Source organism: Elephas maximus, chromosome 4, assembly GCF_024166365.1.
Source record: "Elephas maximus indicus isolate mEleMax1 chromosome 4, mEleMax1 primary haplotype, whole genome shotgun sequence".
NCBI classification, from domain to species: Eukaryota; Metazoa; Chordata; class Mammalia; order Proboscidea; family Elephantidae; genus Elephas; species Elephas maximus.
The window spans coordinates 84,510,628-84,526,573 of NC_064822.1; the positions used below are offsets into that span (position 1 = coordinate 84,510,628).

At 38.5% G+C, this 15,946-nt stretch overlaps 1 protein-coding gene across 29 annotated transcripts in view; it reads right to left on the reverse strand.

Annotated features, from left to right (window-relative positions):
• Window positions 1-15,946, reverse strand: part of LMNTD1 (lamin tail domain containing 1) — a 504,435-nt gene that overhangs the window by 319,124 nt on the left and 169,365 nt on the right. The window contains exon 4 of one of the 29 annotated variants that reach the window (XM_049882658.1): window positions 7,720-7,868. The exons of the other annotated variants lie outside the window; for them this stretch is intronic. The gene's annotated coding sequence lies outside the window, so the exon portion shown is untranslated. The remainder of the gene's footprint in view (window positions 1-7,719; window positions 7,869-15,946) is intronic. 29 annotated transcript variants of the gene reach the window in all.

Here is a 15,946-nt window from a genome sequence, read left to right on the forward strand (position 1 = left end):
TAGTCCACCATGCTGCCGAAGAGTATTCTACCTCATTTTCCTGAGTTGAGTAGGTTCTAAAACATGTATTGTTTACTCTGCTGTGGCTGTTTTTTCCACTATTCATTTTGTGTTATGGTGAACAGTTTTGACCCATAATATGTTACAAAAATTCAAAAACTATGCAAGTGATACTTGCACCAAAAAAATGTGGAGGAGAGGGGCAAATACACCACAAGGTGCCTTCAAGGAAATGACTGAGAAACCGAAGGGTAAATATCATGAAGTATTTAGGAGTTTTTGGAAGTTCTTTGACTTTCATATACGTCATAAATATCACTGCAAACAGGAGGACTGAGCAGCAAAGATATTTGCACTGTTTGTGGTCTAGAGATGATTTCCTTGGGGCTGTACTCCAGTGGGAAATGCTGGTGGTGCAGTGGTCAAGTGCTAAGGCTGCTAACCAAAAGGTCAGCGGTTTGAATCCACCAGGCGGTCCTTAGAAACTCTATGGGGCAATTTTACCCTGTCCTATAGGATCGCTATCAGTCAGAATTGACTCAACGGCACTGGGTTTGGTTGGGTTTGGATAGCGTCACTATGAGTTGGAACAGGCTTGACAGCAATGGTTTTTTGTTTTTGTTTTTTTGGTACTCCAATGAGCCCGCATAGAATGATCCAGTGAGCCCTGCCATTTCTGGGAATACATCCTCTTAATTAAACCAGGTGTGCTATACCCAAAAGGTTTTTTGGAGACGTGATGTTTTTCGGAAAGTGATTTAAAAGATACAGCTATTTGATGAGCCAAGAGGTGTTCAGCAAACGGGCTAATCACATGAGCTACATTACAGTGTGGAAAGATGGACCACATTTGGTGAAAGAGTGAAAACATTTCGAGAGAGAGACAATAAATAAAAAGCTGATTTGAGTTTAAATCTCATACCTAACCTGCTAAAAAAAAAAAACCTGCTATACTTAATAAAAAGTAGAAGCCACGCTCCCTAGGGAGTGAGAGGCTTAAAATGGCAGAAGACAGTATGTCATTCAGTTCATAGTGACAAATATTACCCAACCACCAGTGATAAATGGATAGTGAATGAATCAACAGATTATCAATGTCACCCAAGTAAAATTAGCCTCTGACTAGAAATTGAAGGCCAGCCTTGTTATCTAAATGGTAGGCAAAATGTTACAAAAACTGTATCAGCAGGAATACTCCTCAGCAAGTATATACCTTACCACTATTGATTTTTTAAATAAGGATGATTCTAAGGGATCATAGCTAAGTTATTCATTTAACCATAAGACAAGAGGTTTTCTTGAAGCTACTTACTCAGGGGAAAACCTTGTGGGAGACTATAAAGGATCTTCAATTGTGTGTTTGTTTTTAAATCCTTAACACTGATACACCTTCTTTCTAGGCCCACTTTATATGAAATGGTCCCACGTCAGTCAATTAAATTGATTCTTGGAAGATAGTTTGCTTCTAAATCTGGACTTACATTTAATTTTTGTATTTCTATAGACTATTTCCCCTTGTCATATGTACACTCTTCAAATTGGGACAGAAACTTTTCTACACTCCCTCTTCCCCACCCCCCACCCCCCCACATAGATATTTAGGGGGAAAGAAAAGTTAAAGGACTATAGAAATATCCTTTTCAGAGCAAATAAAGTAGTGTTTAACCAACATTTATCATTTTTACCTACTCCTACCAAGATTACCCATTGCCATTGAGTTGATTTTGACTCATAGCGACCCTACGGGCCAGAGTACAACTGTCCCATAGGGTTTTCCAAGTAGTGACTGGTGCATTTGAACTGCTGCCCTTTTGATTCGCAGCCATACCTCTCAATTGCTGTGCCAGCAGGGCTCCAAAATTACACCCTAGAAAGCACTATGGGGCAGTTCTACTCTGTCATATAGAATCATTATGAGTCAGAATTGACCCAATGGCATACAACAACAGCCACAACCAAGTCATCAGAGGCTTGAAGGCTGGGTTCAGGGGAGAAAAAGAAGCAAAGGAAGTGAGAAAGATCCAGAATGAATGACTCATTTATTCTCTCAGCAGTGACCAGGCTAATAGAGCCAGAGGTAGTCAATCAGATGTGGTCCCTGCCATTGTGGAACTTTCATGCTGAAGGTAGGAAAACTAACAATAAATAATAATAATTATAAAAGTGTGTTCATAGAAACAAATGAAGGCTGGAAGATAATGGTTGTATAATGTTGTCTTAGTTATCCAATGCTGCCATAACAGAAACATCACAAGTAGGTGACTTAAACAGAAATTTATTGTCTCACAGTTTAGGAGGCTAGCCATCCAAATTCAGGGTGTCAGCTCTAGGGGAAAGCCTTCTCTCTCTGTCAGCTCTAAAGGAAAGTCCTTCTCTCTTCTGAGCTCCTCCTGGGCGATCTTCAAGTGGCTTGGCATGCCACTTCCCATCTTTCCTCTACTTGTTTGTTTAAACTCTTTTATATCTCAAAAGAGATTGCCTCAAGATACAACATACACTAACATAACAAAAACAACCCATTCCCAAATGGGATTATAACCACACACATAGAGGTCAGGATTTACAACATGTATTTTGGGAGGAACATTAATTCAATCCATAACAAATGTATTGGAGGTGGAGACCTATTTAAGACAGACAACTCAAGGCCAAATGGGAAGGAGCTAGCCACAGGAGCAAAGAGAAAGCATTTCCTGTAGAAAAACAAATGAGAATAATTGCCTCTGAGGTGGAAAGAGTGTGAGGGGCAATGAACGCTTTTGAGCAGAGACCCACAGTGACCCAGTTTGCTTCTGCAAATATCCCCCTAGTAGATTTACAGAGAATGGATACAGGAGGCAAGACTGGAAATGGAAGGGCTGGAGGAGTCTTGGTAAGAGAAATGGACAGCAGGAACCAAGATGGGGCAGAGGAGATGGAGAGGAGTCTTCGAAGAGGTAGGCTTGCTGATGGAGACAGTGTAGGCAAGCAGGAAGAGGGAAGAATCAACAAACTCCCAGGTTCCAGCCTTGAGCATTTGGGTGGTCAGAAATACCATGGACTGAGATAAGTAAGACCAGAGACTGGGAAACACTTTGGTGTGAAGGGAGAGGAGCACTGAAGTAAAGAATTCCATTTAATACTTTTTTTATAGATTGACTCTCTGGATTTACTCTGTCAGAAGTAGCAATAAGCAGAAATCCACCTAAAAATAACCTTATCACTGATCCTGCTTGAAATGTGCTTTATAAAATGGGGGAGATTACAAAACTAAGTACCGTAATTATCCCTGTCAACGTGGTATAACAGTGACCATGTGAGAACTATAATGAGTCTCACTTAATGCATAGCATATTTTGAGGTTCTCAAAGGAAAGTACTGGAAATGTGTGGAAGGCTCACTAATTCAGTATTCAGGAATGTGCTGTTGAATGCAATAGTGCTAAAAATAAGAGTATAGGACTAAAAATAGTAGCACAGCTTTCTCCCCATAAAATCCTTTCTCAAACAGATTAACAAGTGGCTATTTCTCCTGTTCTTGAATCCTGGCCTAGTTTAAGAACCTGTGAACATGAAAACAAGTAATTTGCCAAAGCTCACAATCTAGAAGGTTGTTGTTGCCTTGTCTCTAGTGAAGTCCACCTTCTTTAGGGTTGATATTCTCCCCATTTTCCTTGGCCACCTGTGCTATTGGAGTTGGGGAGATGCCTGGAGGTTACACATGGATTTACTTAGTTCAAGTTCTTGACTAGGGGACAAAATATTAATTGTACCACTGCCTCAGTGGTGTACAGGATTTCTCAGGGAAAGCTAAACATGACCCTTCCTTCCCTATTGGCTGCGGCATTGTATAGCTATTTCAATGTTTTATATGAAATAGTACTTGGAGTAAAAGATACTGCCCGAATTTCTTTTTCCCCTGGTGCATCCATCAGCCAGTTTTCAGAGACCTATTGTGATGAGATGTATTGGAGTTCGTTCTTGAATCTTTATAGAGAATGAGATCTTCCAGTTAGATCAGTAAACATTTAGAGAATGTGTACCATGCACCAGAAACTAAGCAAGAAGCTAAAAAAAAAAAAAAAGGATACAGAATTAATACTACATTGTATGTCTTTTTATAAATTGCCTAAACTCCCATTTTTTTAATAGTAGCTAATATTTATTGAGCACACAGTATGTTTCAGTGAGTGTTTTAAGGATATCACATGCTAAATAGTTTCATAGCTATTTTGCACATAAATTTTTTCATATGCAAGGGTTAGGGTGACCAACTTGTCCCAATTTACCTGGGACTGCCTCAGTTGTTTGTTTGTGTTTTAATTGAGCTAAAAGTCACATAACATAAAATTAATCATTTTAAAGAGTACAATTCAGTGGGAGTTAGTACATTTACAGTATTGTACAATCACTACCTCTATCTAGTTCTAAAACATTTTCATCACCAAAAAGAAACCCATTTATCCATTAAGCAGTCACTCCCTTTTACCCCTTCCCGTAACCCCTGTCAACCAATCTCCTTTCTGTTTTTATAAATTTGCCTTTTCTGGACATTTCATATAAATGGAATCATATAATATCTGACTTTTTGTGTCTGGCTTCTTTCATTTAGCATAATATTTTTGAGGTCCATCTACATTGTAGCATATATCAATATTTCATTCCTTTTTATGACTAAGTAATATTCCATTGTATGCATATACCACATTTTGTTTATCCCTTCATCCATTGAGGGACATTTAGGCTATTTCCATCTTTTGGCTATTGTGAATAGCACTGCTATAAACATTCATGTACAAGTATTTCTTTAAGTACCTGTTTTCAATTTCAATTCTTTTGGGCATAATATCTATGAGTGGAATTGCTGGGTCACATGATAATTCTGTGTTTAACTTTCTGAGGAACCACCAAACTGTTTTCCACAGTGGCTGCACCACTTCACATTTCCACGAGCAATGGCAAAGTTTCTAATTTCTCCACATCCTTGCCGACATTTGCTATTTCTCATTATTTTTTGTTTGCTTGTTTGCTTTATTATAGCCATCCTAGGGGGTATGAATGGTATCTCATTGTGGTTTTGATTTGCATTTCAGTGGTTAAGTGCTATGACTGCTAACCAAAGGTTTGGCAGTTCAAATCTGCCAGGTGTTCCTTGGAAACTCTATGGGGCATTTCTACTCTGTCCTATAGGGTCACTATGAGTCGGAATCGACTCAACAGCACTGGGTTAGTGGCTAATAATGTTCAGAATATTTTTACGTGTTTGTTGGCCATTTGTGTATCTTCTTCCAAGATCTGCTACTCAAGTCCTTTGCCGTTTTTAAATTTGATTATTTATCTTTTTGTTGTTGAATTCTTTTTGTTGTTGAGTTCTTTACATATTCTGAATACTAGACCCTTACAGAATATATGATTTGCATAATTTTCTCCCATTCTGTGGGTTGCCGTTTCACTTTCTTGATAATGTTCTTTGATGCACAAAAGATTTCAATTTTGATGAAGTCCAATTTACCTATTTTTTTTTTTCTCTTTCTCATGCTTTTGGTGTTGTACCTAAAAATTCATTACCAAATCCAAGGTCATGAAAATTCATTCCTGCATTTTCTTCTAAGAGTTTTATAGTTTAACTCTTAATTTTAGGTTGTTGTTCCATTTTGAGTTAATTTTTGTATTTAGTGTGAGGTAGGGGTTCAACTTCATTCTTTTGCATGTGGATATCCATTTGTCCCTGAACCATTTATTAAAAAGACTATTCTTTCTCCACTGAATGGTCTTGGCACCCTTGTCAAAAATCAGTTGGCAATAGATGTGTGGGTTTATTTATGGACTCTCACTTCCTTTCCATTGATCTATATGTCTATTCTTATGTCAGTACTCAAACTTCTACTTCTTGAAGTAGATGTAGAGGAGGGTAGAGAAAGGCTCTCACCAAAAATGCACAGATTAAAATACAGTCCCTGTCACTGAGGATTCACAATATAAATCAGGGATACACAAATCCCTTGAAATTGTATAAAATATTTTGATTAATGTGTGGATCACATTTATCTAGGAAGAGGAATTTGTAGCTTTCCTTAGAGTCTCATAAATATCTGTAACACAACCAAAAAGATAAGAATAACTAAGAGTCTGTAATAGTTGTTCTCAATCCTGGCTATATGTTAGAATCTCCTTGGAAGCTTTTTAAAACTACTGATTCTTGGGATTCATACCCAGAGGTTCTGATTCAATTTGATGGAGTGGGGCCCAGATATTGGCATTTTTCAAAAGCTCCCAGGTGATTCTGATGTGTGGCTAGTGCTGAAAACCTCTGGTCTATAGAGTCTTCATTATCATTATAATAGTGCAGCTTACTATATATTATATAAATAATTACAATATAATGTGATAAAGGTCAACTAGAGAAATTTCTAATCAATGTTTTCTTTTCCATTGAGATCTCACAAATTATAACTGGGAAACTTACTATATAATATGGAAACCCTGGTTGCATAGTGGTTAAGTGCTACGGCTGCTAACCAAAAGGTCAGCAGTGCGAATCTACCAGGCCCTGCTTGGAAACTCTATGATGCAGTTCTACTTTATCCTATAGGGTTGCTATGAGTTGGAATCGACTCGAGAGTAATGGGTTTGGTCTGGTTGGTTTTTATTGATTAAAGATTGAGAGGAAATTTACATTTGGCTCAACTCCCCATATCTTCGTTACTTTTTCTATGTATCTGTTTTAGGAAGCTGCCCAAAATATCTTGGTACTGTGTTGATGTCGTAGCCAGCCTCCAAGACAACCCCCATGATCTGTATCTCCTAATATTTACCCACATTGTATCATGATTGGTCTGTGTGACCAATAGAATATGGCAGAAGTGATGATGACATGTCACTTCTGAGGCTGGGTTATAAAAGACAGTTTGGCTTCTGCCTTGCTCTTTCTCTTGGATTATTTGCTTCAGGAAAATCAGCTGCCATGAAGTGAACAGCCTTACGGAAAGGCCCATGTGGTAAAGAACTGAGATCTCCAACCAACAGCTTTGGAGGAACAGAGGCCTCCTGCCACAGCCACGTGAGTGAGCTACATTGGAAGCAGACGCCTCAAGTCTTCAGATGATTGCAGGCCCAGCTGACAACTTGATTGCAGTCTTATGAGAAACCTTGAGCCAAGACTACCAGCTAAGCCTTTTCTGGCTTCCTAACCCTCAGAAAAGGTACGAGATAATTTCAAGCCACTGAGTTTTGGGGTTATTTGTTGTGCAATGATATGTAACAATATGTGTGACAAATAAATGTACGAACACTTTCTTTAAAAAAAATATATCTTCTCCATGAGTACTACCGTGAGTAAAAGAAAGACACTCATCGCTTGTTCTGTGAAATGGGAATATTAACGCTTATTTCCTTGGCCAGAATTGCAACACATGTCTATATCTAAACCAATTATGACTCATTCTCTTCTGCTCAGGCTGGGGTTGTCCCAGAGGTTCATGAATAGATAGAGGAGAGTAGATAACCTATGCAACATCAGGGTCTGTTAGAAGAAAAGCTTAATGTTTTTGGAGTAAGCAACAAAAATCATCTCTTACAATCACATCATGATAAACAGAGAAAAGATTGAAGTTGTCAAGGATTTTATTTTACTTGAATCCACAATCACCACCCATGGAGTAGCAGTCAATATATCAAAAGACACATTGCATTGGGCAAATCTACTACAAAAGACCTCTTTGTTGAAAAGCAAAGATGTTACCTTGAAGACTAATGTGCATCTGACCCAAGCCATGGTGTTTTCAACTCCCTCCTGTGCATGTGAAAGCTGGATGATGAATAAGGAAGACCAGAGAAGAACTGACACCTTTGAACTGTGGTGCTGGTGAAGAATATTGAATATACCATGGACTGCGAAAAGAACAAACAAATCTGTCTTGGAAGAAGTACAGAGAGAATGCTCCTTAGAGGCAAGGATGGTAAGACTTTGTTTCACGTACATTGGACATGTTATCAGGAGGGACCAGTCCCTAGAGAAGGACATCATGCTTGGCAAAGTGGAGGGTCAGCAAAAAAGAGGAAGACCCCAATGAGATGGATTGACACAGTGGCTGCAACAATGGGCTCAAGCATAACAACAATTGTGAGGATGGCACAGCACCTGGCAGTATTTCATTCTGTTGTACATCAGGTTGCTATGTGTCAGAACCAACTTGATGGCACCTAACAACAACAAAAAATCACATACTAACACGGAACAAATAACCTCTTCAAGTCTGCCACAGTAGAAACAGCTAAAAGACCTGAAGCTTATATGACAAGTAAGTTAAAAAGTTACATACATATATATATATATACAAATTTTTAAAATGTTACATGCCAAAGAAGGCCTGGAAAGAAAATTTTGATGTAGCCTACAAGAGTATTCTGTATTTCTCATATCAAATTTAAGTTAAAAGATTTGGCCATCCCTATTGTTACCACCTATGGCAACAGTAGGAATGAATCATGATTTAAATATGATGGTGTGTACTGCAGGAAATTAACAGCATCAAACATATCTTCCAGTTAGTGAAAATGAAGAATATTTCAGAAGTTGAATTTTTTTTTCTGTTTAGGGCTTCTAGAAGTAATTTGGAGGCTTCCTTGGGATTCTTTGATTCCTATTCAATGGATAATATGGTGCCAACAGAAAACGATTTCCTTATGTCAAGAAATAACCACAAATGAAAAAGATGGGATGATAAAATTTTACTTTATTTGGAAAATGAACAAATAGGGAAACAGCAAAGTTTCCAGTAGATAGAACTGAAAGCAAATTATAGGGGAACTTTATCAAGCACTTAAAATCTTTAATTTCTATAGGTTCCCAAATTTGCTGATTAGGTACTTGAGACCCACATTTTTTAAACAGCATTTTTTCTGTACTACAAATAATTTTCCATCAATCTTTGTTCCAAAGCTAACTGATGAGTTACTAGATTACACTGCCCCTTTTTATGACTCGTATTGTATGATACGGGTAGAGAAAACAACAATAATAATACTCTGTGGGCTTTATATGAGGTAATAGGAAAGGGGTTGTATGGATATTATTGTTTCACAATTTCTCTTGGTTTACGTGCTTGGTAGATACCCACAGGCAACATACTATTGAAGCAAGAGTTTGTTTTAACCTTTTGTAATATCTTCTCCCCTAGATCCTGATTTTTACAGTCAAATGAATGTTTACACTGAAAGTCCTATAGGATAAATTGTGGGAATTGTAGGGGAATATAACTGGAGTGCATGAGACTCTTGCAATTATCAAAGTATCTCAATTCTAGATTCTGGAAGTTCTTAAATTCTATGTTCTAAATACATTTTCTTGGTAGGCAAAGCTTGAATGATGTAGTTGGGTTAGTTTTAGGTAAACCTTTCATTAAAAGACTACCAGGTTTCAACATTTCCTGATTGTTTACCTATATATATGGATATGTTATTGTATGCTATCAAGTCAATTCCAACTCACAGTGGCCCTATGTGACAGAGTAGAATTGCCTCATACAATTTCCTAGGCAGTAATCTTTACGGAAGCAGATCACCACGTCTGTTCTCCTGCAAAGCCATTGGTGGGTTCAATCTGCCAAACTTTTAGTTAGCAGCCAAGTGCTTAACCATCATGCTCCCAGGGCTCCCATATATAAATATACATATGTTTTATTTTTAGCTATGAGACTGATGCAGTTGGAAACCTAGATCCACCACTCACTTTTTACTTTAATCACTCTATGTCCTCAGTTTCCTTTTTCCAATGCACTTGTTTGACCTCTGTAAAATGGGAATTGTAATAATACATAACTTATGTATGAGATTGTCGTGGGGATTAAATGAGTTAATTCATGTAAGGCTCTTAGAACAGTGCCTAACACAAAAATGAACCATATTTCCAAGGAAAGAGTAAAAATGTACATGTATTACTACCTCAGCTCTAACTTCTCTGTGCAAAAGTTATTATTTTTTAAGCATTGGCTTCTGTGGGTTCTAATCTTAGCCTGGTATGGTATATTTACCGGGACATGAAAAATTCATGGATTTACACAGCTATGATCCTTTCTTTCATACACAGGCCTCTAATTTACACTCATTGTTATTACAACAATGACTAGAGTGACCGCCATCCAACTTCCTTGGGTGTTCGTGTGAAATGACTTAATTCTCCATGTCCATCTCATGGGGAACAGATGTTAAAGTGAAAAAATAACACATAACAATTTCCCCTAATTAGCACCTTTGTGAGCAAACTGAACAAGAAGACTGAACAGTCCTAGAAACTAAATTACACTTCATCTGCAGGCGATCCTTCCAGCTCAGAGGAATGAGTCACTGGAGAACAGAGCTAACTCCTCTGTGTCTTTTCTGTGAATAAATGGAGTCTTCAGTCTTTAAGGCTATAAATCTGACCATTTTAAGAGCCCTAAAAGCATTATCTTTTTAAAAGCTGTTTTCATACCATCTTTCTTTTTTCCTCTTCAGCCTTCACAAACACAATGTGAAATAACTATGCTTTTTACATTGCAACTGACTCAGCAACTCGGCTAGTTTTTATGAGCTCCTGTCAGGGGCAACATAAAGCTATTACCAAATTAAAAGGAAACAAAGTAACCTCAAGGGCAAAAAGAAAGGTGGAGGTGGGGTGGGGAACAGAACCTTGTTTTATCACAAGAAATTTCCAGTCAAAATCATATGATACCGAATGATGAAATCTAACGTTCATTTGTTGATGTTGTTGTTAGGTGCCATCGAATCAGTTCCTACTCATAGGGACCCTATGCACAACACAGCAAAACACTGCCCAGTTCTATGCCATCCTTACAATCATTGTTATGCTTTAGCCCATTGTTGCAGCCACTATGTCAATCCACCTCATTGAGGGTCTTCCTCTTTTCCGTTGACCCCGTCCTCTGCCAAATATGATGTCCTTCTCCAGGGACTGATCTCTGCTGACAACATGTCCAAAGTATGTAAGACGCAGTCTTGCCATCCTTGCTTCTAAGGAACATTCTGGTTGTACCTCTCTCAAGACAGATTTGTTCATTCTTTTGGCAGTCCATGGCATATTCAACATTCTCTGCCAACACCACAATTCAAAGGCATCAATTCTTCTTCGGTCTTCCTTATTCATTGTACAGCTTTCACATGCCTATGATGCGACTGAAAATACCATGGCTTGGGTCAGGTGCACCTTAGTCTTCAAGGTGACATCTTTGCTTTTCAACACTTTAAACGGGTCCTTTGCAGCAGATTTGCCCAGTGCAATGTGTCTTTTGATTTCTTGACTGCTGGTTCCATGGATGTTGATCATGGACCCAAGTAAAATGAAATCCTTGATAACTTCAATCTTTTCTCCATTTATCATGATGTTGCTCATTGGTCCAGTTGTGAGGATTTTTGTTTTCTTTATGTTGAGGTGTAATCCACAGCAAAGGCTGTGGTCTTTGATCTTCATTAGTAAGTGCTTCAAGTCCTCTTCACTTTCAACAAGCAAGGTTGTGTCATCGGCATAATGCAGGTTGTTAATGAGTCTTCCTCCAATCCTGATGCCCCGTTCTTCTCTATATATTCCAGCTTCTTGGATTATTTGCTCAGCATACAGATTGAATAGGTATGGTGAAAGGATACAAGCCTGCTGCACACCTTTCCTGACTTTAAACCACTCAGTATCCCCTTGTTCTGTCTGAACAACTGCCTCTTGACCTATGTACAGGTTCCTCATGAGCACAATTAAGTATTCTGGAATTCCCATTCTTTGCAATGTTGCCTGTAATCTGTTATGATCCACAGAGTCAAACGCCTTTGCACAGTCAATAAAACACAGGTAAACATCCTTTTGGTATTCTCTGCTTTCAGCCAGGATCCATCTGACATCAGCAATGATATCCCTGGTTCCACGTCCTCTTCTGAATCCAGCCTGAATTTCTGGTTGTTCCCTGTCGATATACTGCTGCAGCCACTTTTAAGTGGTCCTCAGCAAAATTTTGCTTGCATGTGATATTAATGATATTGTTCTATAATTTCCACATTCAGTTGGATCACCTTTCTTGGGAAAAGGTATAAATATGGATCTCTTCCAGTCGGTTGGCCAGGAAACTATCTTCTATATTTCTTGGCTTAAATTTTTTCAGCTTTAGAAATCCCAAGTGTGTTCTTCCCTTTTGGTTTTCTATCTCCAGCTCTTTGCACATATCGTTGTAATACTTTGTCTTCTTGAGCTGCCCTTTGAAATCTTCTGTTCGGTTCTTTTGCTTCATCATTTCTTCCTTTTGCTTTAGCTGCTTGACATCCAAGAGCAAGTTTCAGAGTCTCCCCTGACATTCATCTTACTCTTCTCTTTGTTTTCTGTCTTTTCAATGACCTCTTACTTTCTTCATGTATGATGTCCTTGATATCATTCCACAACTCAACTGGTCTTTGGTCATTAGTGTTCAATGCATCAAATCTATTCTTCAGATGGTCTCTAAACTCAGGTGGGATACACTCAAGGCCATATTTTGGCTCTTGTGGACTTGCTCTGATTTTCTTCAGTTTCAGCTTGAACTTGCATATGAACAATTGGTGATCTGTTCCACAGTCAGCCGCTGGCCTTGTTCTGACTGAGGATATTGAGATTTTCCATCATCTCCTTCCACAGATACAGTCAGTTTGATTCCTGTGTATTCCATCTGGTGAGGTCCATGTGTACAGTCGCCGCTTATGTTGGTGACAAAAGGTATTTGCAATGAAGAAGTTGTTGGTCTTGCAAAATTCTATCCTTCGATCTCAGGTATCGTTTCTATCACCAAGGCCATATTTTCCAACTGCCAATCCTTCTTTGTTTCCAACTTTCATGTTCCAATCACCAGTAATTATCAATGCATCCCAACTGCATATCTGATCGATTTCAGACTGCAAAAGCTGGTAAAAAAATCTCCAATTTCTTCATCTTTGGCCTTAGTGGTTGGTGTGTAAACTCAAATAACAGTCGTACTAACTGGTCTTCCTTGTAGGTGTATGGATATTATCCTATCACTGACAGTGTTGTACTTCAGGATATATCTTGAAATGTTCTTTTTGATGATGAATGCAAGACCATTCCTCTTCAAGTTGTTATTCCCAGCATCATAGACTATATGATTGTTCGATTCAAAATGGCCAACACTAGTCCATTTCAGCTCACTAACGCCTAGGATATTGATGTTTATGTGTTGCATTTCATTTTTGATGATTTCCAATTTTCCTAGATTCATACTTTTTACATTCCAGGTTCCGATTATTTATAACATTCATTGGAGAATATTTTTTCCTGATTTACCATTTAGCATCCCTTAATCAGATTAATTTTTAATATTATGAGAACAACCACCAACATCTCAAATATTTCATTTGTTTACTATCACTTCTATAGAATTCAGTTCCATATCAGTTTGAAGTCCAGGAGCCCAAAATAAATATATCACAGAACTGCAACATTTTTCTCTCTCTCTTAAAGATGAATTTATTCTTGAAATAATCCAGCTTTAAATATATCCATTATCATAGACTCTTAGGACTGAAAGAAAATTTAAGGGTTCTCTAGTTTAAGCCAGATCACTTTTGGAACCCATCAGGTCAAGGGATTTTAAACCCAGTCTTAGAATTCTCCAAAGACAAACATCTTATAACATCTCCTGATAACTTTTTCTGCAGTTTCAACTGCATAGGGTGTGACCATACAGTAATATTTGTATAAACTACTCTTGAAAAGCTCTCATTTCATAGTCACATCTCACAAAGGGAATTTCTCAGATTATTGGACTATCGTCTTATATTTCACTTCATTTTATACAAGTTGTTAAAATGAAGTTTTTAATGAGCTCGTTGTCTTTTATTTAGCCCCTTGTTTTCTTTTTTCAGTGCATTTTAACAAATGATGTGATATTTACAAAAAAAAAAAAATTCTTTATCTCAAGTTAAGGGATTTATTGTCAAACTTTTTTTTTTTTAATGAGGCTCGATTGTCGTAGATATTACTCTGTGCGTCCTGTTCTATAGTGTCCATATTCCTTTCCTGATGTAACAAAAACAAACAAAAGCACTCACACACACACACACACACACACACACACACATACAAGCAGTTGGTCCCAGGTCATAGACAGCTGGAATATTTTTGCTGCAGGAACACTAACTGAATAAATCCCTTTGGGAATTAAGTACAAACTCAGGTTTATGAAAGACTTTATCATTTTTTATAGCTTGTCAGAAGTATATTCCCTTTTCCAAAGGACTCATAAATGTGTTTCACAAAGAATGAGTATCTTCCTGAGTTTCTTTTACATGCTCCTAAAGAGCACCGTGTTTTAGTTTAGCAGGTATTTACCAATGCACACTCTCTGCCTGTCACCATGCTCAGGATTGGGGATACAAAGACGAATGACCAGGTCCGTACCCTGGAGGAGGCTGGAGCCTTGTGGAGATCACCAACATAGAGCACATCATTTCAGGACAGGTGGCAAGGGCGATGGCAGAGGACCCTACAGGGATGTGGGAGACCAGAGGAATGGAATGATGTCGGGGAAGGCTTCCTGGAAGAACTTCTGTAATTGACAAAATTTCTAATTTAATCTTTAATAAGTAGTCGAGTAAGAGATTTTTATTTTTTTTAAGTCAAGTGTTTATGAGAGAATCAAGGAGGGCATATATTGGAGGATGAGAGTTGGGAGGAGGCGTAGTAGTAGTCAATAGGGTCACTGAAAAAGGAACAGATTTCCTCTTTAAGACGCTCAAGTGTATTTGGTGGACATTTACAGGTCTGCTTCCATCTACTTACTGTTTGTTCCCAAACCAAACTGTGCATTATTATCACCTGGACAGCTTTAAACACAGACATATATTCCTGAAGACACAGCTCTAGAAAATGGTGGTCTGGAAGGCTCCCCTGGGATCTAATTTAAAATAGAATCTCAATTGATTGCTTCATAATGAAGTTGCCCACCCCCAACCCCCTGGAAGTCACCTTCTGAAGCAATGAGTCTCAAATTTTGATGCATTCAAGAATAAGCGGGGTCTCTGACTTCTGTGTTGGAAGCCACTTTCCCAGGAGATTCTGAGGCCCACCTAACGTAAGAAATGCTGGCCAAGACAGGAAAAGCTTAATTTGTGTCTGGTCTCTTTAACTGACATCCACATACTGTATCAGGAACTGGAGTTTCTAGACAAAAATAATAATGCTAAGAAAGGATTCCAATATTTGTTGCAAGTTTTGAAACACAGCAGATGCTATTGGTACTCCCACTCTTATTCCTTGGCTTTTCAATGTGCTTGAGTCTCTTCCAGCTGCCAATATGTGAATCTCTGGCCTGAGGATTCTTTCCCAGAACTGAGGACCACTCTGTCCATGTCCTTAGCAAAACAGAAGTACCAGGGAATGAGCAACTCTCAGAACCAGCCCTCCATCAATAACTCTCAGGGGTTCACATGCAAATGCCCTAGTTCCCTTGTCTCTCAGACAAGGTGTGTCTCGGCATGTTTTAACACTGTTTCCTAGAGTTCCCCCACTGGAGCAAACTCCAGTTGCCCACTGTGGTAGTAATTATAATGCACTTTTTATTGACTGTCTCCCCTTTTCTGTGGAGTCCCTGAGCAGTACAAATGGTTAATGTGCTTGGCTGCTAACCAAAAGAGGTTCGAGTCCAGCAAGAGGTGCTACAGAAGAAGGGATTGGCTATTTACTTCTGAAAAATCAGTCATTGAAAACCCTCTGGAGCATAGTCCTACTCTGATGCACATGGGGTCACCATGAGTTGACTCCATGGCAACCGGTTAGGTTTCTTTGGTATTCCTTCCATGTATCATTTTTCTGCTCTGCTACCAGTGTTCCCTTCACCTTCCAAATAAATTTGCATCCAAGTCGTTATCTCAGCATCTGCTTCTGAGGGAATGAAAATCAAGAAAGCACAGCCCATTAAATGTAACAGTATCTTCAAGTTATA